Consider the following 27453-nt stretch of genomic DNA (forward strand, 5'->3'; position numbering starts at 1 on the left):
GTGGGACCAGAAGCTGTGGAGTTGGCTCTCTCCTCTCTGCCTGGTGATGTGGAGGAGGGAAGCTTTGCCACTGGCTCACCGCCTGCCACATTCCTAGGGAGGCGGATCAGCCGGCCTGAGGGGAAGCAGGAATGACTCAGGAGGACAGGAGACCCTGCGCTGGAGCCCCGAAATGTGTCTATCTTTCCATAACCCAGCAGGCATAGAGTTCCAAGGGATGTGAGGACTCCCCATGGGGTGGAAGGAAGTGAGGAGAGAGATCACACTGACAGTCAAGTCATCACGTGGTGACTAAGCTTGGGAGCCTTCCACTTATTGTTTGACCTGAGCTCCCTAGGAAAGAAAAGAATGGGCTGGCATTGTCCCATCACTGAGGCCCTGTAACTTGTCTCAGTTCCCTCTCTCTGTCCCTGCCTCTGATTACATTTATGGTAGATCCTTGTGGAGGCTGGCTAACATCACTATTTCTTATATACTGTAATACATTTATACAATAAAGAACTATGTCCCACACACACCCATGGACCATCCTCTCATTATCTCCCTCTCCCCACCCCCTTCTTCCCTTCCCCTCTATAAGAAAGAGACAAGTAAGCAAGTTATAGAAAGGGTTCCCTTTATCAAACAACTTTTAGAATATTACAGGAGGAAGGCTGTTTCAGCCCATTTCCTATATTTTTTATAGCGACAGCATAATTATCATTGATGTTTGTAACGGAGGTCTGCACAACTGCAAATTCTACATTCTGAAGGCCTAAACTGTATTCTTTTTTTTTTTTATAAATTTATTTATTTATTTATTTTTGGCTGTGTTGGGTCTTTGTTGCTGCTCGTGGGCTTTCTCTAGTTGCAGCGAGCGGGGGCTACTCTTTGTTGCAGTGCGCGGGCTTCTCATTGCGGTGGCTTCTCTTGTTGCAGAGCACGGGTTCTCGGCGCACGGGCTTCAGTAGTTGTGGCACGTGGGCTCAGTAATTGTGGCTCGCAGGCTCTAGAGCGCAGGCTCAGTAGTTGTGGCGCACAGGCTTAGTTGCTCCACGGCATGTGGGATCTTCCCGGACCAGGACTTGAACCCATGTCCCCTGCACTGGCAGGGGGATTCTTAACCGCTGCGCCACCAGGGAAGCCCCTAAACTGTATTCTTTATAGATGGACTGCTATTTTATTGCATTCACATTTTCGTCAATCCACGTGTAACATATTCGGCAGTGGTGATAATAAAGTAGAAAACCCCATTCTTCCCCATTTTTCAAGGAAGCTTCCTGAATCAGATACTGACAGGAACAGGGGAGAGCAATAATGGCCTGGGGTTCCTTTGGGAAGGTTGTTTTTACAAACAGGATGAGTGCAGAGTAGATGAGCTGAAAAACAAGGGCAGAATTCTCATTCTGGATTTGAATCTTTAATTGTAAAAGAAAACTAAAGAATGATCATTTAAAAATACTATTACAACCTGCTGTATAAATAAATAAATAAATAAATAAATAATTCAAAAATTCAAAAAAATACTATTACAAGGGTCAATATTCTCTATAATAATATAATAATATATAATAATATAATATTCTCTATAATAAACCTCAATTGTTTTCTGCCATTATTCACTTTTGTATACATTCTTATGAGATTGGGACAGGCTGAGTGAATTGTGACACCTGAAAATAGATGAGTTAACAAGGGGTCGCCAAACACTCTTTTTTTTTTTTTTTTGAAGTATAGTTGAGTTACAGTGTTGTGTTAATTTTTATATTCTTTTCCATTATGGTTTATCACAGGATATTGAATATAGTTCATGTGCTAAACAGTAGGACCTTGTTTATCCATTTTATAAATAATGGTTTGCATCTGCTAACCCCAAACTCCCAATCCATCCCTCCCCATCCCCTCCCACTTAGCAACCACAAGTCTGTTCTCTATATCTATGGGTCTGTTTCTGTTTCGTAGGTAGGATCATTTGTATCATATTTTAGATTCTACATATAAGTGATATCATACGGTATTTGTGTTTGTCTGACTTGCTTTACTTAGTATGATAATCTCTAAGTCTATCCATATTGCTGCAAATGACATTATTTCATTCTTTTCTATGGCTGAGTAGTATTCCACTGTATATATGTACCACCTCTTCTTTATCCATTCATCTGTCAATGGACATTTAGGTTGTTTCCATGTCTTGGCTACCAAATACTCTTTTAAAGGGAAGTGAAGAGAAGGATAAAATTGCCTGGTTTGATTGCCTGATCTGGATGATAAATGAAAACTGGATTTAATTATAAAGATAATGATAAGTATTGGCATTGGAAAGCAATGAAATTTTAATGTTAAGCCTAGTACACAGAGTTACATACCTGGCGTTTCTTAAAATAGGCTGAACTACCAATTGCATGAAAAATTTTAGAGACCCTCCAAGCAAACTTTAAATTACAAAATTGGTGCAATAAGGGATAATTTGACTTTTACCCCTTCTCTGAATCTTGTGTATCTATAGGCACTTAATACCAAAAAGCATTTAAGCTATTCTGGAGTTCAGTATGTGAAGATGTACAAGCTTTTAGCTGATCCAGCCCAGCAAACCTGTTACCAAGGTAGAAACAAACGTAGAATTTTGGAGGTAAATATTTAATTTTTTAAAAGTCGAAGGCAAGCTTTCCTTTCCTATAATTTACTATTATCAGAGAAACTATATGTGATATTTAAAATTTGCCAGTAGCATTTAAAATTATGCTTACAAATGCTAGTTGAGGGGACTAGATTCACAGCTCATATTCTTACGGCCCTGGGAAATCTTCATAAACTTTCAAAGCAAAGTTCTCAAGTCCAACCTATTATTGGCCACAGAGTTCCTCAGAGCAAAGTTTTCACACGTCCCTGGGACAGCTGGTGAATCTCAGTCACCTTTGACGTGAGATACCTGGAGTTAATAACCACACTGGCTGATTGTGGCCCTGCCTCTCTTCACTTTTGCACGCCGGTGAAAGGAGGGGTTGACACCACTTGTGTAGACAGCAATTTTGTGTTAAAAGCTAGGAGTCAAACAAATGAAGGCACGCAGCTCCTTTCTATTACATTCTGTTTGCTTTCTGTGGAGGAGAAAATCGAGACTTCAACATAAGCGCAGAAATGATTGAAAATTGAATCCAGTTCTCAATATGAATAGGATTGAAGTATTAGGCAACTTAATAATTCATTAATAAAATAGTTCAGTAAATAGTATTAGTAAAGATTTGAAGGAATTATAAATAAAATGCTGTTAAATGTTACTATTTAACAGCAATCCTTTAAAAACTTTGAATTCTTAGGAATTATACATGCCTTAAAATTGCCCAAAATTTCATTCTGAATTTTCTATTAAACTTCACTTTGCCTCATTAATGCCAGAGACTGATTTTCAAAGTATGGATTTAATGTAGCCAGCTCACAAATATTTGTCCTAAAAGTAGTCAGGTAGAAATGTGACGTTCAATTTCAGGTCCTATTTTTGTTTAAAAAATACATCTGTGGGGCTTCCCTGGTGGCGCAGTGGTTGAGAGTCTGCCTGCCAATGCAGGGGACACGGGTTCGAGCCCTGGTCTGGGAAGATCCCACATGCCGCGGAGCAACTGGGCCCGTGAGCCACAACTGCTGAGCCTGCGCGTCTGGAGCTTGTGCTCCGCAACAAGAGAGGCCGCGATAGTGAGAGGCCCGCGCGCCGCGATGAAGAGTGGCCCCCGCTCGCCGCAACTAGAGAAAGCCCTCGCACAGAAACGAAGACCCAACACAGCCAAAAATAAATAAATAAATAAATAGCGTTCCCTTTAAAAAAAAAAAAAAAAAATCTGTGTTAAAGTAGTAATAGTTATAACACTGAGAACTATGTGCGTTTTTTAAAAAATTCTTGTTTGCTTTCACTTGTGTTTTCTAATGGTTATACAGTGTTTTTGATTTTTACAATCAGATAAAAATACATCAATTAAAAAATATCCAATGCTGAACCAAACCCTAAAAAGAGGCTTTCACCTGCCCACCAGCACACCCAGATATGCCCATGCAGTGAACAGAAGAGATGGAATACCTTCATTATTCAACTAGTATTTATTAAGAGCCTGCTACACATCAGATGCTGTGTTAAGTCCTGGATAGTTATGGAGCCTCCTTAATCCCTCCAGCCCATCTCTTCTTTATAAAACAATCTTTATCCACAGCTTTTCCCCATCAGAAGAGAAACAACATGAATAATTGTAACCTGGACCCAAATTTCAAATCCACGAAAGCAATATCGAAATTTAAAACAAGACTTCAAAAGGAACTGAATCCTGAATCAAAACTAGGGTAAAGCAAAGTGAAATTAATCTAAACTAAGTATATATCCATAATTAATCTAAACTAAGTATAAAATATTTGTTTACTAGTTTTATTTTTTAAGAAAGAACTAAAGAAAGGAGAACCCTTTTTATTAAGTACCAACTTTCTGTCAGGCATTAAGCATTATAATTTACAAGCTGCATATAATTTAATCTGAACAATAACTGTACAATACACGTCATTCCTTATTTTTCAAATGGAGAAACTGAGTCCCAGAGACCTAAAGAAACTTGCCCACGTCACCCAGCTGATGGAAGCAGAGCTAGAATTATAATCTACTTGTTCTGATTTCAAAGACAAACTGAATCTTTCAATTTCTTACAGCTACTAAAAAGGGAAGTAGGAGGGGCTTGAGGTGAAGTACCAAATACTATATAACTACAACAGATAATTTATTAAGTAAAAGTTTCTTGTTTAAAACTCTTTCTTCCTCAATCACTTATTTTACCAAGGCAACAAAAGAAATAGAAAACAAATGGATAATTAATATTGGCCTTTCTCTGCCTAGGGGTAGAAAATGTCTTAGGAGTCTTAAAACAGACAAAATATTGGAGCAGAAAAGACACAGAAGTCAAAACTCCCAGCTAATTCATAAAAAAAAAAGCACATGGAAAATTGAGAATGTTCTCTGTAAAACTGCATAAAATATTATCAACACCTCTTGTTTTACTAATAATTCCTTCTGATATTCACTGTAGCTTAAGAAGCTAAGCCTTTATAAAACACTGAAACTTAAAAAAACAAACTTACTCTTTATATTTAAAAAGTATTGAGTCAAATTTTAAAATAAAACAAATTCCAAATACCTGGTCTAGCCATAATCTGTTAAGTTATCTCTAATACTGGGAAGCAGTTTCATTTGGCCACTAAGTATGTGATTCCGACTAAATCCATTCCTTCTTTGGAGTGTAAGTTTCCTATTTTAAAACAACAGGGATTAGGTAGCTAAAAATTCGATGAATCTGAAAACACTGAAGCTATCAGTTTTATTCCAATTTTTTATGTAGGTAGTATGAAAAAGCAAGAATTTTATTTTTGTTTCAGAACTTTTGTTCACAATGCGTCCTATTATAGCATGACAAAGAAATACAGTAAAATATCTTTTGGAATATGCAGTATATGTTATAAGTAAAACACTTTTAATTTACTTTGTTGTAATGATACTAACCAGAGCTAACCAGAGTTGGAGGTATGAAATAGAGAAGGTAGGTGATAAGGAAGACCTGGAGCTCTCATATACCCATCAGTCTCTTCTTCCTCCATCCTTAACTATTTTACCAACATGAACAGATAACTCCGTTCTCTCACTTTAGCACACATCCCTCCAGCAACATTTTTCCTTCTCCTTTGACACAGAACTTCCTGTTCCTTGAAATATACTCCTATTGGAGGAACAAAGCATTTGCTATCTGACTATAGAAAGCTACAGTATTTCTTGAAAGTGGTGCTATTGTTACTGGCATTTGGGGTAGGACTTATTGGCTGCGAAGTAATTTAGCAACCCTGACCCTGGGGTACTGAATGCCAGGGAACCCCCTTCCTAATTGCAACAACAAATTCAATAAAACAAAACCCCACGTTACATATATCTACAACCTCTAGGGAGGGAGTATTTCCCTGATTGTCAATCAATAATTTAAGCCACCTGTATCATTTACTATCCAGGAAACTAGCCAGAGAGTGATACTCAAGATCATACAGTTAATGAGTAATTTTTAAAATTTCCCCTTCTACATACGAGAAAACACTTCTGATATATAACCAGACACTGTTATTTGAAGTACTTTTTCCAGAGGTACATATGGTTTTGACTGTAGATATTAACCTCTATGACAATGAGTGAAAGGCAGAGTAGTAGCCACTGCTGTAATGTTTACTTAAAAAATTAATATCAAATATGTGATGTGTACACTATGAACAATATTCTGTGAGATGAGTGGTTCTCAAAGTGAGAGCTGCAAACCCTTGGAGGTCTCTGAGACCTTTTCAGGGCCTCCATGAAGCCAAAACTATTTTTACAATAATACTAAAAAATTATTTGCCTTTTCACTATGTCAACATTTAAACCTACAATGCAAAAGAAATGTCAGGAAAAAATTTGTGCTAGTGCCTTAGCATAAATCAAAGCAATGATACCAAATTGTACTTACTAGTAGTCGTTGTATTACACACCACTAGGCACTTACACTTAAAAAAAATTGAAAAAAGTATATCACACTTAGGAATAACTTAAAAAGTATTCTGTGTGACAAAAATTGAAATAAGCATAAAGCACTTCTGCATACAGAAATACAAATGGTTTTCTCCAGGAAAAGCTCTTGTGTGATTGTTTGGGTGATGAATTAAACTAGCCTTGTTAGTATAGCACCATTTTACTTGAAAGAATGATTGACATACTATGGTTATTCAGACTTAGGCATTTAGAAATACTTTCTAAAAAACATAAGCCTGTAACTTAGGGTGACCAACCATCCTTGTTTGCCTGGGATTAAAGGGTTCTGGGGACACAGGTATTTTCATTGCTAAAATGGCAAAAGTCCTGGCAAAGCAGGGCAGGTTGGTCACTTTATTGTCACTTCAGGAAAACAACTAGCAGTATGTGTCACCAATGATGATAAGTTCAAAGTTTCAAGCAAAAGCTAGAATTTAGGAAAACTTGTATCCTCCACTCTGAGCTTATCAGTTTCCTGATAGTTAAAGACATTTTGGATGAGATTGGAAATGCTACGCACTCCCAATGCAGGGGGCCCGGGTTCGATCCCTGGTCAGGGAACTAGATCCCACATGCATGCCACAACTAAGAGTTCACATGCTGCAACTAAGGAGCCCGTGAGCCGCAACTAAGGAGCCCATGTGCTGCAATTAAGGAGCCAGCGAGCCACAACTAAGACCCAGGGCAACCAAATAAATATTTTAAAAAATACTAATGTAATTTTTTGATATTGTATAATGAAATATATTAACATTTGCAAAATTAACATTTTGCAACATTAATGAATCAGTATTTTCCAAATAACCAATGCATGATGTTATAGAATTCATTCAAAATGCAAGATTGCCAATGGATTGTAATATAATAGAAACAAGAAGTTCATTGATACAGTTTTGGATCCACATTGCAACCAAATTTTAAGAAACTACCACTTGAAAAGTTTGAGTGTAATATCAAATAAGAATATCCACAAGTATCTAAAAAAAAAAAGAAAAAGAAAAAGCTATTTCCAAATACATATCTACATATCTAGGTGAGGCCAAATTTTCTTCTTAAATTTCAATCAAAACAACATTATCAAAACATATTGAATCTAGTAACAAATATGAGAATCCAAATATCTTTCATTAATCCAGATATTAAGGAGATGTGCAAATATACGAAATGGTGTCATTCTTCTCACTAATTATTTTGTTTTAGAATATAGTTATTTTTTTCATTAAAACATAGATGTTAGTATGAAATGACTTATTTTTTAATTAATTGAATTTCTTAAAATTTTCTAGGTTTCTAGTATGATGACTATTAATAGATAACCTACAAAAACAAAAACAAAAGCTTTTTTGTGATTCTCAATAATTAGTAAGAGCAAAAAGGTGTTTTAGGACTGAATATTTTAGAGCTGTCATGGTAGGTGGTTAATGCTGTGATTGTTATCCAATTCCATTCTTTCCAAAATATTACTCTTTTGGAGCACTAACATTCTAGTCCATGGACTTTCTAGTTTTAATTTTTAAAATCAGCTTTGTTATAACAAAAAAGAATTCCAAGGGACCTTTGACTGTCATAGTCATCTAAATTTCCCGCCCCCCCCCCCCAAAAAAAAAGGAAGAGAGAGAGAGAGAGACTCAGTCTTTAATACGATAACATCTGTGTGATTCTTCAACACAGTGAGAAGCATGCTAGGAGAAATTTTTGAAGTCTTTCGTAAGATTCTACTAAGTTCCATTGAGCCAATTAGTTTAAATATTAGCTTCTTGAAAGACACAGTCTTTGATGAATCCCTAAGGAATGTCATGTTTTATGGGAAAATTTAGCTAAACCATAACTGGTCCCTGGCATCTTCTCCAAAGTTCATTGATGGGTGTCCTAGAGAAAAGCCTCAGCTATCTTTTAGAGCTCTTTAACTACTCTGTAGACACTTTTGCTCTTTCAGAGGAGAGACATTCTACCCTCCAGGCAGTAAGGTTTCATGAGAGGTCATACAGTGTTGCACACCCAAGCCAGGATGCTTTCATCTACTACCTATGTATTCATAGGCATGACACAACTTCCTTGACTTAGTTTCCTCATTTGTAAAAATAGTACCACCATCCAGGAAACGTTTTTAGAATAACAGTTGCATGTAGAAATACTCAATAAGTGTTAGCTTTTATTTTAAGAAAAAATTAAGGAAAAGTCAACTTGCAAGAATGAACCCAGATTAGAATCATAGAAATGTAGAGATTATCTATAAATATGAGGTCCATTATCGGGACATTTACAAGGACTGAATGTGTGATAGAGCTTAGTGATTTGACAGACCTGAAGATCTAGACATTAACATATAATGAGAAGTCTGTATCTAATCAACAGTTGCAAAAACATTAAAAAAAATGCTAAGTGTGAAGAATATCTTCATTCTTAGGTAGATTAATACCAGTATTATTTTTATACCTTTTAGTCTTTGGATTACTTTTATATATAATGAATTACAAGTAAAGTGAATGAGTAAAAGTTAAAAGCCAAATTACTATGAACCTCAATTTTTTAATAAATATCAATCTATATATTTTAATTTTTGTATATTTATCTGTAGCAGTTACATCTTATCAGTTATTTTCAGCCTATATAAAAATAATACACATTCATCTCAAAATATTATACATTGTTACAATTGTAAATGTTTTCTACCTTGCTGTATTTCCACTGTTTCTTTTGCCACATGACCTCAATTTGTCAACACTAAAGAAAAACATTAAAAAAAAAAAATCCTGGGCTTCCCTGGTGGCACAGTGGTTAAGAATCCGCCTGCCAATGCAGGGGACATGGGTTCGACCCCTGGTCCGGGAAGATCCCACATGCCGCGGAGCAATTAAGCCCATGCGCCACAACTACTGAGCCTGAGCTCTAGAACCTGCGAGCCACAACTGCTGAAGCCCGCACACTTAGAGCCTGTGCTCCACAACAAGAGAAGCCACCGCAATGAGAGGCCCGCGCACCACAATGAAGAGTAGCCCCCGCTGCAACTAGAGAAAGCCCGCGTGCAGCAACAAAGACCCAACTCAGCCAATAAATAAATTAATTAATTAATTAAAAATTTAAAAATCCTTTTCCTAGGCAGTATTCTTGTTAATATAGAACATTAAAATGCACAGTATATATCATAGGAATGTGACATGCAGCTATTAGAGATCACATTAATTGTAATAGATGAAAACAAAAAGAAAGAAGCAAATATATAACTTGGTATACAATATTTTTGTCATGTAATCAAATGTTTCAGCATTATTGTAGATAAAACTTGATATAATCTTGACTTTATCACATTTTAGATGCTCATATATCAGTGCTGCTTTCAGAAATGAGCATAAGGTCCTATATGAGCATCTGCTCCTATACCTTGTACCATATAAATGATAAGCTGGTTCTGGGGAGAAATTGTTAGATTGCTTTCTCATCCTCTCTTCAGATGGGAATATTTTAGGCCTGAGTGTTATGTTCCATCACCTTGAATAGATGTTTAATAATTTTTTCAATATTATTAAAACAATTTCAGTGATGTATGACTGTGGCTTGGCCTGCAAACTTTAACATTATGGTGGTGAACTAGTTAAAGTTATGGTTTAGCTTTGTAATAAACCACAAACAGATTAAAAATAAACATTTCTGGGAGCTGCTGCATAGACCCCCTCCTAAAATTCAACAGAGGCCTGACTTGTGGGAGCACAATATGTTCACACAGAATACTGTATGTGCAATAGGACATTCTCCATTTCTAATTTCATAAATAAACATTTGAGCCAAACCCTGACCTACAGATGTCAAGAAAAGGAATATAAAGAGACAAATTCTTAAAAACCACAATTCTGATTCTTAAAATCACTTATTTTTCTTTTCATAAATATTCTATAGACTCTCTTTACATAAATGTATTTTTTGATATAATGTGGTATGTATTGCTACGTCAGCCTCCTAAACATTTTACTAAAACAATGTTAGAACACTAACATGAACACATGTTAAAAGAAAAGTTAAACATCACATTAAATCTATGCTGCAGACATGTTTTTTGCTTGCCTGGCATCTCTATAGAGCACCACTCCCTTCCAATTCTGAATCAATGTCCTTCTGGTTTGGTAGCCTTACACCTGAACCCAGAGGAAGCATGTGAAAATTCTAGATCCAAGTAGCAATAGCCACAATGAGTAATTCAGACTGAGCCAGTCAGAATGAATCCCAACCACAGGCTGGAGTTATGAAAGAATCTAAAGTAGTAGGATATACTACCCTGCCCAAGAATAAAGCCCATCAAGAAGCATGCAGTGCTGACTACTAGAGAAACAGAAATTGAATCCTGTATCATTATTTGAGACCCTGGATCCATCACTGCCCAAATTCAAATAACCTCTGAACTTTTTAGTCATATAAGAAAATAATTCGTTCTTTGTTTTAAGGGGCCTTGAGTTAGTTTCTAACTAACTTCTAGCGTGCAAGGAAAAACATCTTCATTAATACAGTCCATTACTCTAGCAATTTAAAGAAAAAAATACTTATACTCAACATGGGTGAGATTGTGATAAATCTTACTCCCCCAATACACCAGGGGATTGTAAATCATTTTAAAGGTTTGTAAAGCAATGTGAATATAATGAGTATTTTAATATTTTGTTTAAGAACACAATATGACAGGTGAATAACTTGTTAATTGTAGAGTTTTATATGACCTCAAAATATTAAGTGAAATCTAAATCTTAACTATAGGACAATGGATAAATACATAATAGTATGTCAATATATTATGCAAATTTTAAAGTATAACTATTATGCAAAAAAGAAATACTTATGAGATAATATTAAGTGAAAAGAATAAAAAATCATTGCACTTATTATAATAATTACAGCTATGTAAAATGATATATACATGGAGACAAGCAATTCTCAACCCTGGTTGCATATTAGAACCTCCTGAGAAGTGTTAAAAATGTAAAGAATGTTGATGCCTCAGAATTTCTGATTTAATTGGTCTGGGGTAGAGCCCAGTTATTGGTATTTTCCTAAAGCTCCCTAGGTGATTCTGATGGGCAACCATTAACAAAAGCTTTAGGGTAGAAAAAAGAAAAGAACAATAAGCCCCTCACAGTAATAGAACAGGGGAGAAAAGGAGATTTTGAGGGCATCTTTTCAGGTGTGAATTAATTCATAAATACACAGAAATCTAGAACATCCTGTTCTCTTGTTTTAGTAATTTTAATGGTTTTGCTATTACATTTGCAACTTAAATTGTTTTCCGGAGGCAACTTGTAGTGTGTGTCACTTATATATATGTGGAGATATATATATATATATATATATATATATATATATATATATAACCGTTGAGTACCTCCTACCTCACTCTTTTGTTGGACCCTCCCCCTCTAAATGTTGGAGAAACCCAGGGTTCAGAGCTCAGCTTTCCACACACACACACACACACACACACACACACACACACACACACACACTGCCTAGCTGATGTATGCAAATATGACTATCAACTGTCTCTAGGCCTGACCTCACTGAACTGCACATATTCAATTGCCTCCTCAAAATCTCCATTTGAATGTCTAATAAGCATCGTAACCTAAACTAAAACCAAACTCTTAATTTTTGCACCCATACTTGATTCTCCTCCGATGCTCCCCTTCTCACCACTCACCTAACTATCTGAACCAACCCTCAGTATCATCCTTGATTCTAAATCTCAACCCGTGTCCAATTCAGCCAATCCCTTTGGCTATGCCTTGTAAGTATATCTTGGGCTCGACACACTTCCCATCAATTTCAGTTTATTCCAAGCCATCAGGATCTAAAAGCCATCATGCTTTTACTCTTATCCCCATAGTCTAAATTAGGTCACTCATTTCTTTCCCTAGCTTATAAGCCTCTAATAGCTTTCTGTCACAATCAAAATAAAACTGATGTCTTCACCCCTGCTGACTAGGCTCTGAGTGATCTGGGATCTAACTCTCTGACTTCCTCTCTCATGCTCTTCCATGACTCACTGAGCCCCAGCCTCACAAGCTTCTTACTGTTCCTCACAGGTCCCAAACCTGTCTTAGCCCCAGGGCCTTTTCTCTGGCTGCTCCTTCTGGGTGAATTTCTCTAACCCTAGGTCTCTGCATGGCTCAACCCCTTGTACTTCTCTCCAGGGTCTGTCAAAGTTCACCTCCTCAGAGAGGCCTTCCTCGAAAACCTATCCAAAAGACTCCTCACCACCCACATCATATTTAAGATGCTTAATTCTTCTTCCTAACACTTCTCACTACCTTATGTTATAATGTATCTGCTATTGTCTGTGCTCCGTATAATCTCCATGCAGTCAGGGATTGGACAAGTTTTACTCACTGCTGTATCCCCAAGCATTAAAACAGTCCCTGGCAAATAGAAGGCAGTCCATAAATGTCTGTGGAACTACTGAACGAATCAATCAATGACGAAACAGTAAGTCAGTGAATATACATATTCTTTGCATCTTTAGAGCAGTTATAGGTTCACAGCGCAATTGAGCAGATGATACAGAGAGTTCCCACACACCTCCTGCCCCAACATATGCACAGTCTTCCCCACTATCAACATCTGGCACCGAAGTGGTACATTTGTTAAAATCAGTGAACAAACACTGTCCTATCATCATCACCCAAAGTCCACAGTATGCATTAGGGTTCACTCTTGGTTTTGTACATCCTATGGTGGGACTAGGAAGGATTAATTCGGTGGTATTCTCTGGCCAGCTTGAAAGCAATCTTCAGCAACTCTCACTACTACCATTGCTTCTAATTTTGGTGACGCAATCACTAGTTCAGGCCACTTTAACAACTTTCTAATTCATCTTCCTGCCTCTAGTGTGACCTCCTGGAGCCCACCGTCCACACTGAGAAGTACATATGACTGTTACCCCTAAATAAAGTCCTCCCCAAGTCCCCAGTGCCACAGGATACTGTTACTTGCACCTTCCCCCAACCCCCCCTTGGAGACACAGGCCTGCTAAGTCTTCTGTGATTGAAGGGCACATACACATAGTTTAGGTGCCCTCCTTTGCCATTCCCTTATGTCTGTCACAGCACTTACTGTAGCTCCCAGAGAATGCTACAAGAGAAGCCAACAGAAACTTAAGGCACTGAAGCTTATTCCAGATTGTTGCAATATTTCATACTAGTTAAGAGCATAGTCCCTAGAACTAGATTATTTGGGTCAAAATCCTGTCTGCCCCTTACTATTTGTATGACCTTGGCAAGTAATTTAACCTTTTTGGCTTCAGTTTCCTTATCTGTAAAATGAAGATTATTATAATACCTAGATCTCATAGACTTGTGATGATTAAAAGACTTGATAAATGTGAAATATTCAGAACAGTGCCTGGCACATAAAGACTATATATGTTAGTGATTATTTTATATTATTACATCAGCCTCAGCTTTCAATTTATTTCTGTATTTTGACTGGGTTACCCAATAAATTTTCAGTAAGTTTGCATTCCTTCTCAATGCTTCTTACATAAATCTGAGTTTCAAATTCTTCTTTTACTCTCATTGGATGGTTATGTAGGTAAAAGCAACAAACAAGGAAATTATGTTATTTAACCTTGGAAATTCCAATTCTAATTGTGACTCTTATTTGTTTTCTGGTCTTAAACAAGTCTGTATTAGTTTGTTAGGTCTGCCATAACAAAGTACCTGTGGCTTAAACAACAGAAATTTATTTTCTCACAATTCTGGAGGCTAGAATTCTGAGATCAAGAGTTGGTTTCTTCTGAGACCTCTCTCCTTGGCTTGTAGATGGCTGTCTTTTCTCTGTGTCTTCATATGGTCTTCCCTCTGTGCATGTGTGTGTCCTAATTGCCTCTCTCTTGTAAAGATATCAGTCAAATAACATTAGGGCCCACCCTAATGACCTCATTTTAACTTAATTACCTTTATAAAGACCTTATCTTCAAATAAAGTAACATTCTGAGGTACTGGGAATTAATATTTCAACATACGAATTTGGGGGAAAACAATTCAGCCCATGACAATGCCACATCACTTATTTCTAACTACTTTTCTGTAGAGCTAACATAAATTATTAATACCTAAATATATGAACCCTATCATAATTATAAGTCATAGTCTAATGAATTAGAAATTTTAGAAAAAGACAATTATTTATACCTAAATCTGTGTTAAAAGAGGTCTACCTCAAATTAAATATAACAGAATCCCAAGTCACAACTTAGCTATGATGATGAAAAATAGAATAGATAAATGAATCCTTTATAATGATTTTTCTATTCCACATAGAGAAAATGGTATTTTTTTTTAAAAAGAGCTCATTTGCAAACTCTCAGTGAAGGTATGGCCAAGTGCCAAAATACAAACAAAAAATTGTAGAGTGAAATCATTTTTTAATTTTAAAAGTTAATTTAAATAGCAGTGACTTAAAATTAATACAACTTGAAAATGCAATACATAAACTTGATGGTACTAAGGACACTAATTCAAATTAAAGATATAGGTTAGTTTAATAAAATTTCAGTTTTTTAAAAAAATTAACATCATTATTTTATAAACCCTAAATCAGCATTTTCATCTTACTGTTATCATCTGCCAAAATGCAGAAGGCCTGGTCCCTGAATCTATTTCTATATCAGTGCAGACCTGGGAAATAATAGAACACAAGTAACTTAAAATATTAAGGGCTATATATTGTATTCCTATATTCCAACCAGATTGATTCTTTTACTATTTAATTTTTTAAATGGAAATGTTTGGAGAAAAAAAATGAATCAAAGTAGGTATTATAAACTTTAGAACAGGGTTTACCCAGGGTTAAATAAATTTGTTTAGGAGCTATACTCAAATAAGTTATTGGGTAGGAAATCACTTTAAAATAAAAACAGACTGTAGTACCACCTGCTCTCCTAATATATCATTTGTCCTATAGCATTAAAGGACAAAGATCACCTGTTATGTATTTTCTTGCTTTTAGTGATTGATTGATGCAATATATAAATAATAAATCAGATTTTCCTGAACACTTTTACCTTTTGCCACTACAAAAATATTATTGATAAAACTCCAAAATTTTTAAAGCACAGTGGCTTTGATGTGAAGCAAAGCTTTAAGAACAAAAATTTCTGAATGAAAATTTTAAATTCTGTAAAAATTACTGATGTACATACTTTATTCTGTTTGCGACTAAGAGCCAAAGAGATGAATTCTGAAGTGCCAGGCCTGAGTTATTCACCGTAAAAATGCCTTGTTTAATGTTTCTTTAATGAAATCAAATCATTAAGGTAATGAAAATAAAGAGAAAGGTCAAGTCACTGAGGATAAGCCACTTAACCTTATATCTCATTGCATATAACAGCACAGAGTAAGAAACCAATCTTCATAAATTGAATTTATTTCATATTCCTAATGCTTATGAATAAATCATCTTCTGTAATTAAATAATGTGTGCTGCTTTTCTAAAAACCCTACTATCAGTTGTTGGGGTTGGTTTGTGTTTTCCAGATTTGATATATATCTGCTGGGGCAACTCCCTATGGAGTCCCGCACTCACTGAATGTGAGTAGTTGAGAAACAACGGGAGAAGGAGAAGCTAATAACGACTCCATCGGTAAAACAGCTCAAAATCATGCTCTCAATTCCCTAAATCAGCCTGAAATGAATGACATTTCATTTCTCACAAAAGAAATCAATAGGTAATGTCACTGTACTCTTATAACGCCCTCCCCACACGTTACATTTTCCAGAAATCTAATTCAGATGCTGTACTTGTGGGCGCCTGGACACATACCCTCATAAGCACTCAGTAAAAAGCCCCATTTATTTGTCCTTTGCCCCAGGTTATTTTTTTTTTTTCTATTTCTGAAATATAATTCTCCCCAAATTTTCAGATTCTAAAATATATTTGAAAGGAGGGAATTCAGAGTAGTATTTCCTATTATTTTTTAGCATCATGCTTTGGCACACTTAAAAATCATCTTCATCTTTCTGGAATTTTGCTGATTTTCACCTAAGAAGTACATGTAAATTTGAGGCTTTTCTTGTATTCAAGGTTCATTCTTTATTCATCTGAAGCCAAATGGGGATGATTCAAGCCTATTTTTGGTAACTAAAGTAAATCAAAAGGGAAAGGTAAGCGTTTTTTTTTTCCATATAAAACTTATGCCACTTCTCATTGTTTTCTGCACAATAGGACATTTCAAGTTAAAAAGCAACTTTCACTATGGTCGTGTGTCCTAGAAGAGCAGTTCTCTGCACTTTTTCTGCAGGAAGAGCAGTTCTCTGCACTTTTTCTGATGCTCATGCTACAGAAACACTCCCAAGCCCAATCCCTCCAATGCTCTATCTCCATTCCTTTTTTCTCTACTCAAGAGAATCCTTCAGAATTCACGTGAATGAGAATAAGAAGGACTAATCTTGAATATACTCTGCTTTGTAAAGAAAACAAAGTAGCCATTCCTCAAACTTTCATAATGCAATTAGTACTGATAAATAATTACATATGATACATTAATGTATTGCAACCCTTCAGTGGGGAATTGTTCAGATTTTTTTAAAATAAGATTTTCCTATGTATAGTCAATTAAAAATAACAGGCCCCACTATTCCTGTTAAATATACCTATATTTTTCAGACTTGTATTTTAAAGCTACTAAAAACAATCTTCCCCATGCAAAAAAAAAAAGACTAAGAAAATACAGTCAGTTGCATTTCCCAGTATTGGAGACTGCAACATTCTTCTCATTGTCTTATTTCAGGTTGTTCACCATTTACACAACAATCTTTCAAAATTATCTGACTTTGACACCAATTATTTAAAAATCTGAAATGCTTGAGTGGAGTTCTTAAGATTAATATTTTATAAGCTACTCCTGCTACTCTTTCAAACCTAAAGCATAGCTGACTGATACTCTGCTCTAATTACAACACTGCACAGTACAGTTTGATTCAACGGAGGAAAAAATGAAAAGCTTCCTTCAATAAAATGTCTGTCACATTTACCAACGTATTTAATTAAAAAATAAGATTTTTATCTTTTGACTCTAGCTAAGGAAGCACTTTTGTTAATAATGGTTAGGCACCCAAATTTTCATTTTTAGAAGTTTGTACTTGCAGCATTTACAACTGGAAACTTCTACTGCACTGAAATAATTGTTGCAAACTAACAGTGACCCCACTAATCATGTGGCAAAATAAATTCTAAAAAATATAAAGCCCTGCTAATAAATGCAAAAGAAGTCTCTAAGCACTGAAGCAACTTTAAACAAAGAACCAGAACAGGGGCACCTTGCCTAAGTGAACATGAGACAGATATTATTCTCCTTCAGTGAGGATGGTGACACCAATGGACAGTCTAACAAACTAATGAGGGAATAAAGAATAAAAGCATACCGGATTAATGTGTCTGATAGTGAGTCAACAAATGTAATTTGCTGACCAATGTTTATTAGACTGCATTCTCCTTTCTCTCCTTCACAGCCACAGACGATAGGTGATTGCTTTGTATTTGCAAAGCAGACATAACTTCTGGGGAAACATTCTGGCCACACTTTTAACCATGATTATTTGAATAAGAGTTCTATGAGTGTGTGGAGAAGTTTCTCAGAAAAAAATTAGAGAGTTGCCTTCCTGGGCAAGTGTTGTGTATGCTTCAAAAGCTACGTTAAAGTTCAAATTAAATAACTCCTTTATAAATTAATTTACAAGTAAATTAATCAATTCACCATTTTTTAGCTATTACCCCAAAATGGTGGCAGCATTTTACAAAAGGCTTTGTTTGGGGTAGTGTGTGACAAGTTAGATTTTAAATGGAGATGAACAGAATGGAGGAGTCAACAGGAAAATGTAAGTCGCTTCACCAAACATAATCTGTACAGTCGTCCCTGGGTATCCGGGGGGGAATTGGTTCCATGATCCCCTTGAATACAAAATCCTCGGATACTCAAGTCTAATATATAAAATGGTGCAGTATTTGCATATGATCTATGCATATCCTTCTGGATACAGTTGACCCTTGAACAACACGGGTTTGAACTACAACAGGGCCACTTGTACACAGATTTTTTTTCAACAGCAAATACTGCAGCACTAAATGATCCTTGGTTGAATCAGAGGATGTGGAACCAAGGATATGGAGAAACCAACTTTATGGTGGAACCCCATACATGGAGGGTCAACTATATATGCAAATTTTCAACTATGGGGACGGTCAGAGCCCCTAACTCTCATATTCTTCAAGGGCCAACTGTACTTTAAATTATCTCTAGATTACTTATAATACCTAATACAAGGTAAATGCTACATAAATAGTTTCCAGCACAGCAAATTCAAGTTTTGCTTTTTTGGAACTTTCTGGAAATTAAAAAAAAATTTTTTTTTTGATCCATGGTTGGATCAGATATGGAACCCATGGATACAGAGGGCTGGCTGACTGTATTCTTTCTCCTTGCCACGCTGTGCTCACACTTGGTTGTATAAATGAGCAGAACAAAGCACTTTATCCTAAGAAAGTATTGAAGAGGAAACTGTAGAAACAGACTACTATGAAAAGGTTAGTTGTAACATAATACTTTCATTTGAGAAATTAGACATGAATCTATTTACTTATAAATTAATGTTTGAGTTGTTTTTTATGCTGAATATTCATTACTCTTATTATTAAAAAAAACTAGACAATAAAATCATGAAAAAATGCTAGCAACTATATCCAAGGCAGAGACTCAGAAACAGCACTCACTGTTGCCTCTAATGAACTACACACATTGGATTGGAATTTTTTAAATAATTATTATGATGGTCACAGGATGAAAAGAAAAGATTAAATACCCTTAATTAACAGAATGAAACAATAGAATGGGAAAATCAAAAGTACAATAAACATAACATACCAACTATTTAGTATTGGACTGTAATAGAACCTATTTTTTTCTTCAAGGGTAACAACCTGAGTCACAGTTGTATTCTTTGCAGACAAACATTTAAAATTAGTTGGCATTTCAGGAGTAGCCTCCTGTACTTAGGAGGCACGTGAGAGTAAGAACATGATCTTTGAAGACAAAGAACAGACACCTTGGATGGACATATATACACTAATACATATAAAATGGATAACTAATAAGAACCTGCTTTAAAAAAAAAAAAAGAAAACCAGCTCAGTGTCTTTTTTATCTGGACAGCCCTGTAAATTACTTAACTTCTCTGGGTTTGTGAAAGAAGGAATGTTATCTACCTGTAGGATTATTCTGAGTCTTATATGAGATTATGTATGTAAAGTACCTGGCACATAGTAGTTGCTAAATAAACCACTGCAGTTATAAATTCATCAGAATAAATTTATCATTGCAGTTGATAGCTTGAGGTGTCTATGAATCAGCCAGAAATCCAACAGAAGCACAGGGGGCCACCCAGAATTTCAATGACATATAAAGTAACATTTCCCCCAATACAAAATTGAGACAATATATGTTAGGAGGAACGAACACAGATTTACATAACTCATGAAAAATATGTATAGGGGCCTTCCCTGGTGGCGCAGTGGTTGAGAATCTGCCTGCTAATGCAGGGGACATGGGTTCGAGCCCTGGTCTGGGAAGATCCCACATGCCGCGGAGCAACTAGGCCCGTGAGCCACAGTACTGAGCCTGCGCTCCGCAACAAGAGAGGCCGCGACAGTGAGAGGCCCGTGCACCACGATGAAGAGTGGCCCCCGCTTGCCACAACTAGAGAAAGCCCTCCCACAGAAACGAAGACGCAACACAGCCAAAAATAAATAAAATAAATAAATTTAAAAAAATATATGTATATACCTATACTGTTAACAGAGATTTAATTCAATCACAAACATTCCCTTTAACTAGACTCTGAATATTGGAACAACTAAAGTCTTTTTAAATGCACCCTCAAATTGAATGCAAAATTAATTTTTTAGTATTCTATCAAAAAGCAAACATCTTTTCATGGGAATTTAATGAGCTGTACTGATCAGGCCATAAAAATTAAGCTTTTATGGAAAAGTTATTATTATTTTTTTAATTTAATTAATTTATTTATTTTTGGCTGTGTTGGGTCTTCATTGCTGCGTGCGGGCTTTCTCTAGTTGCGACGAGCGGGGGCTACTCTTGGTTACGGTGCACGGGCTTCTCATTGCAGTGGCTTCTCTTGTTGCAGAGCACGGGCTCTAGGCACGTGGGCTTCAGTAGTTGCAGCATGTGGGCTCAGTAGTTGTGGCTCATGGGCTCTAGAGCGCAGGCTCAGTAGTTGTGGTGCATGGGCTTAGTCGCTCCGTGGTATGTGGGATCTTCCCAGACCAGGGCTCGAACCCATGTTGCCTGCATTGGCAGGCAGATTCTTAACCACTGCACCACCAGGGAAGCCCGGAAAAGTTATTTTTAAATATAACTTTCTTAATTACAAAAACGTTTAAAATTTAGATTCTAAATTTTAGAGTTTATGTAAATTAATGAAAACAACTATAGCTCTACTGACTTAAATTGTGTTGTTAGTAATGAACAAAATCCTATCTGCAGCTTTAAAAGAACTGTAGATTTTCATTGATGCCTATTATCTTCATATATATCTCCACATGGATATATACAGTAAATATATACAGTAAATATACCTAAAGACTTAATCTTATCTGTGAGGCTTTTTGGCCGACAATTGAATTGTAAATTGGACATAGAATATGCCGTTCTTCCACTAGCACTCCAGATTTCTGAGTTCCTATTATTTCCTCAAATGTATATTTTATTAAGAGGAAAAAAAAGTGTATTCAACAGTTTAACTGCCACACGGCATATTTAGTTGATATCCAGACTCTTAAGACATATTCTAAAATTAAATTTAGTTTGAAACTTACTCTCTAATATTCATAAAATGGAACCTGATTTTGAGTGACACTAAATTTCTAAGTGCTGACATTCATTTCTAAAAGAGAACTGAAGAATTCAGTATAGTCAAAATGAATCATTAGGAATTAGACACATTTTCAAACTTCTTAATTTAAAAGAGATACCTAGTTTTCAAATTTACTATCTTGTTTCCATTATTGAAAATAATATATATCCCATCCTAAGTCCAAATTCTTTACCTTGAAGAACAATTTTTTTATGCTTTTTTTCTACAATGAAATCCTTGAACTCTAGAGACATTATTTTATCTTGAGAAGTTGTCTGCATGTGAATCAAAAATGATAGGAAAGAGAACAAGATATATAGTTATAAAACTCAATTATGCGTTGCATTGTTCATACCCCAGATGCTCAAAGTTAGGTCCATGGCCAGCAGCATCTGCATCATCACCGAGCTTGTCAGAATCTCAGAATCTCAGACCTACTCAGTAAGAACTTGCATTTTAGTAATATCCGAGGGTGATTTACGTGCATATTAAATTTTGAACTGTGATGGTAAAACAATCTAGTACACTGATATTAGAAACATCTGATTCTTAGATCCTATCACTAATGAAATTAAGTTGATTCAATGATGAAGTTACTCTATATACATACTTAAAACTAAGAATTCAGAGCTGAAAGTCCCTTTAGAACTGTAATTTCCCATAAGCCTCCACTTCTAGGAGAAGTAGGTAGGAGAAAAAAATCTTTTCCAGATATTTCACCCTTAGTTTAAAATATCTCTTCTCTTTCACTCAACCTTCACTTTTTCTTTTTTGAGCCCAAGAAGCCAATTTCAGGAAATGGAGTCAATTATATTAGAAAACAGATTTCTACCTAAGTGGGATTATTGAAGGCATTAAACTCTTAATTAATAAAGAGGTGACACAGGGAATTCCCTGGCAGTCCAATGGTTAGGACTCCATGCGCTCACGGCTGAGGGCCTGGGTTCAATCCCTGGTCGGGGAACTAAAATCCCATAAGCTGCATGGCATGGCCAAAAAAATAAATAAAATTAATTTAAAAAAGAAAGAGGTGACACAATTATCTGGCTTTATTTCATGGGGGAAGAAACAACTTTATGCTATTTCTAACAACACAATACAATACAGGTATACTAAGTAAACTTTTTCATGTTAATTGTGAGAATGCTATATTTAGGAACAAAATAAACCAGTTGTTCTCAGGATGAACGCAATAAATGGTCATCCAAATTACTCAAGAAAGTAATATTGAGTTTTTGTCTCCTTTTAAAGAGTGGATGATTACTTGAAGTTCTAGAGAATCAGAAATAGTTCAAACTGAGCTCCACAGGAAGTAGGAAATAAGGCTCATCATGTCCTACCCAAGAGAATCTGAACAGCTGTTCTTTAATTTGGGAGACTGGATGATGACTGTGACAAGTGAAAGTGCCTAAGATTTGACTGCGTTGGAGTCTGAACATTTTTTATACCCTATTTGACAAAATGGGAGAAAGACGAGATTAACTACAGAGAAGTGGAGACCGATATTCCCCCTATCCTTTATGTGCTAACACTGATTCAGTGGGAGTAAATTAGTGTTATCATATACTAATATATATATATATGAAATAAGTGTCTAAAACATGCTCTCATCCCTTTATAGGCCATTCATCACAATGGGATTAAGCAAATCATCCCTCCAGTATCCACAAGATTCATCTACTGAGGCTAAGACACCGTCTGGCTGCTATGCCTCTTCTTCATTTCTAGTTCTTCCTCAGTGCTAGCCTTCAGGTCATCAAAATAGTTTTCTTACAAGACGCAATTAAAAATAGATTTTGAAATTTTCAGAGGAAGTCATAGTACAATTCAGATTACATCATTTTCATCCATGCCTGATTTTCCCACATTATCTCTCTTTTTAAAAAAATTTTATTTATTTATTTATTTATGGCTGTGTTGGGTCTTCGTTTCTGTGTGAGGGCTTTCTCTAGTTGCGGCAAGCGGGGGCCACTCTTCATCGCGGTGCGTGGGCCTCTCACTATCGCGGCCTCTCTTGTTGTGGAGCGCAGGCTCCAGACGCGCAGGCTCAGCAATTGTGGCTCACGGGCCTAGTCGCTCCGTGGCATGTGGGATCTTCCCAGACCAGGGCTCGAACCCATGTCCCCTGCATTGGCAGGCAGATTCTCAACCACTGCGCCACCTGGGAAGCACCCCCCACACACACATTATCTCTTAAAACACAATTACATGATTTGTACTGAGAGGTCTGAGTTTTTCATACAATTGTTCAAGAATGCAAAGCAGATTAATTAAATTTGGGGAAAATCTATCTTTATCACCACTTAAAAGGAGATGAATATATTTTCTCTAATTTACAGAATTAGGGAAATTAATAGTGGATCTATGGATAAAGCACGCATGCTTCTGAAAGAGAAGTGAATTATCAGCAAAGAATGCACGGCGAATTATCTCCATTAATTGTCTCCCAGTACATATTTTCATTCCTTACTCTGAATGAAGATGGTAAGTTTTTTGTTAGCTCCACAACCAGTCATCTAACAGAGAGCTACTATAGAGGAAAGTGTTTTTGTAATAGAAGATCTTTTGTCCTGAGAAGCCCCTATTATCAGGAAGATAATATTAGTAAGTTTTAGAACTGCCTTTTTGAAATGATATTGTGATTCAAATGTTACTTTTATATACAGATCAGATCCCCATACACAAAACAGAATGCTTGGTGGTTCAGAATTGAGACTGCAGATGTCATGAACATGGGCTGATTCTGGAATAAGAAGTTACAATATAAACAAGAATCAGATGAAGAAGTATCATCAAGTTATCAATTCTTTACTCCTGTAGTTGTTCTCAGAATCACTGTGAGGTCAAGCAAGCATCCTCTCTTCAAGGGGTGTCTCAAAGGCAGTCTGCAGTGGAGGTTCTATTGAACTGGGAGTTGGCAACCTCGTTTTACGTCCATCTTAGGCATTAGCTAACTTTTGTTGGGCAAGTCACATTTCTGGGCCCTAGCATTACCAGCTTTAACTTGAAGTTACTGACCATGTCAGTGATTCTCAAGTTGAAGACAAGCAGCATCAGTGCCACCTGGGAATTTGTTAGAAATATTGCTTCCCACGCCCCACCCTGTACTTACTGAATTAGGAATACTGGGTTTCAGCAATATGTGTTTTAACAAGCCATCCAGATGATTCTGATGCACTCTCAAGTTGGATTATGTGATCTCTTAAGTTTCTTCTAGTTGTGAGGTAATCAGCAAGTAGAATCACCTATTTATGAATTTAAATATTTAATAAGTTAAGTCAAGGATTATGTCTTACTGAGCCCCAGCACCTAGAATATTTCAATAAATGAATGAATGATTGGAGATATCTGGTCCACGGTAAAGTAATCTCTTCTTCACAAATTCCAATTCCAATTTATCTATGACTATTTTTTTTAATTAATTAATTAATTTATTTATTTTTGGCTGCGTTGGGTCTTCGTTGTTGCGCGTGGGCTTCCTCTAGTTGTCGCGAATGGGGTCCACTCTTTGTTGCGGTGCGCCGGCTTCTCATTGCGGTGGCTTCTCTTGTTGCCAAGCACACGCTCTAGGCAGGCGGGCTTCAGTAGTTGTGGCATGCGGGCTCAGCAGTTGTGGCTCACGGGCTCAGTAGTTGTGGCTCGTGGGCTCTAGAGCACAGGCTCAGTAGTTGTGGCGCTCAGGTTTAGCTGCTCTGCAGTGTGTGGGATCTTCCTGGACCAGGGCTCAAACCCGTGTCCCCTGCATTGGCAGGCGGATTCCTAATCACTGCACCACCAGGCAAGTCCTATCTAGGACTATTTTATGGTGAATGCCATCCTTTTCTCCTTGTCACCCTGCTATTACTGTTATTTGTGTATATGTCTTATCTTTCCAACAAAAACCGGCACCATTCATAACAGGTTTTCCTTCCTATATCCCATAGAACAGTAGTTCTCAAACTTTATTATGGATAAAAGCATGTGGAATGTGCATTAAAACGCATTGTTCAGCCCCGCCCTTAGAGTTTCTGATAGAGTAGGTCTGAGTTGGGGCCTGAGAATCTGCATTTTTAACAAGGTGATGCTGATGTTGCTGGTCTGGGGCCCCTACTTTGCGAACCACTGCCGCAGAGCAAACCCCACTGGGAACAGGGATGCCTGCTTGTGGAGCTAACATAAAGCTTATAGTGTTTGCTGAGTGTAAGGAATTAAATTAGATAAATTATAAGATTTTCTTAAAAATGTAACAGGAAGTCTGAAACAAGGATAGAGTAGATACTTACATGTTTATAACCTATATAATATTTATATGTAACCTATTTTTCTAAATGGGAACATTTATTACTACCAGTCTTTACTAGGCACAGTATAATTTATCCTTCTTATTATTCTTTTTCTAAATGGCATCTCTCATCACGAACTTCTTAAAAATCTTAAGGATAATAAAGAAATTAAATTCTTTGTGAAATATTATAATATGAAAAACCAGTTTCCATTTTTCTAGGTTCTTTCTCAAACTTATTATGAGTTTCTTGAAAAGTTAAAACTATTGCTTAGAAAGCAACTCTAATTTAGGAGTGGTTATTCAAAAATACTCTAAGTCCTGGTAGACCTGAGTTTCAGCAAATAAGCTGGGAAGACACAGAGGTGAGCAATCAAGTCGCAGAGTAGAAACAATCTAGACAAGCATGACTAAGGTAAGCACTACTAAATTTAATAAGAGCCTGCCATTTGGAAAAAATAGAATTCTAAGTGTTCAAATTTAAAAAATAATTTAAGAAACAAATTTCTAACATAAAAATCTAGTGTGTGATAACACAAATTCAAATTGTTAGCTAGTGGTTATTTGTACTATAATAATGTATCTGCTTTTGAATGATTCAACGGTGGGTCCACTAAATAGTAAGGTTTTTTTATGTATCTTATATATGATTCAATTTTTATACACAGTTTTTTCCCAAATCATATCCACTGCATAAACCAAGGCATACCTGCATTTGGAAAACCAATGCAGAGCAGGGCAAAGGTTTATAACACAATATACTAATTTCCTAAAAGTTCTAGAACTCTTTTAACTTTGCTTCTGATAACTTTACAGAAAATTTAAGTCCCATTAACACTATAATGGCATTGCCATTCCAAGCTATAAATTTAAGAACTGATGAATAAAAGAACAGGCCACAAATTTCATTCTATAATATTTGCCTGCAATTGATGTAGAACTTTGAAATATTCCAACTTTTCTAGTTATTGTGACCTATTTTTAGCATTGTAGTCAAACTTACTTCCTTTCCCCTTGTGACTAATTGCTCATTCACTGATTCAACAAATACTATTGATTCATGACACGCACTGTTCTAGGCACTGAGGATAAAAGGATGAGCCCTTAACCTTACAGACTTACCTTCTAGTGGAGAAAATCAATAGTAAAATTCAATGTAAGAACATATTAAATATAGTGAAGGCACAGATGGTATCTAATTCTTGGTACAGTAGTTATTTGGTGCTCCGTATTTAACTGACTACATGAATGCATTCTTCACAGTTTGCAGATGGCTATGTCCTTAGAATAAAATGAGGGTATATCATCTTATAATACAGTATTCTAATCAAGTAAGTTAAAAAATGTTCTGATAATTATTTTTTGAGATTCTAATTCAAGATCTATAATGTCAGTTAAGAAACTTCATTCATGCATACTATACATCATGAATTTAAATGCTCAGTTTAATATGTTTTTTTTTCTGATTCAAAACACAGTAAAATATCATGACAGAAATCCTAAGTAAATCCTTCTTCTATTACTTGGCAATCCTCCTGCTCTCAATCTGCAGATTCTACAAACACAGCATCACTCCCCACCTTACTCCACCTTCTAGTCCTGGAAACCAAACACTTAATCTAAGGAAAGATGAAAGTTAATTAGAGTTATATTGCATATATTAACCATGGCATGAAACAGGGAGTTATATAAGAGGGTAAATTATGGTTGCTACGGGAACCGTAATTTAGTATTTG

At 36.1% G+C, this 27453-nt stretch overlaps 1 long non-coding RNA gene across 1 annotated transcript in view; it reads left to right on the forward strand.

Annotated features, from left to right (window-relative positions):
* The window catches only part of LOC309629968, an 820276-nt gene that overhangs the window by 748330 nt on the left and 44493 nt on the right, over positions 1-27453 (forward strand). The gene's annotated exons all lie outside the window — the stretch shown is intronic.

The sequence above is a fragment of the Balaenoptera borealis genome, assembly GCF_965194805.1.
Source record: "Balaenoptera borealis genome assembly, chromosome: 5".
NCBI lineage: Eukaryota > Metazoa > Chordata > Mammalia > Artiodactyla > Balaenopteridae > Balaenoptera > Balaenoptera borealis.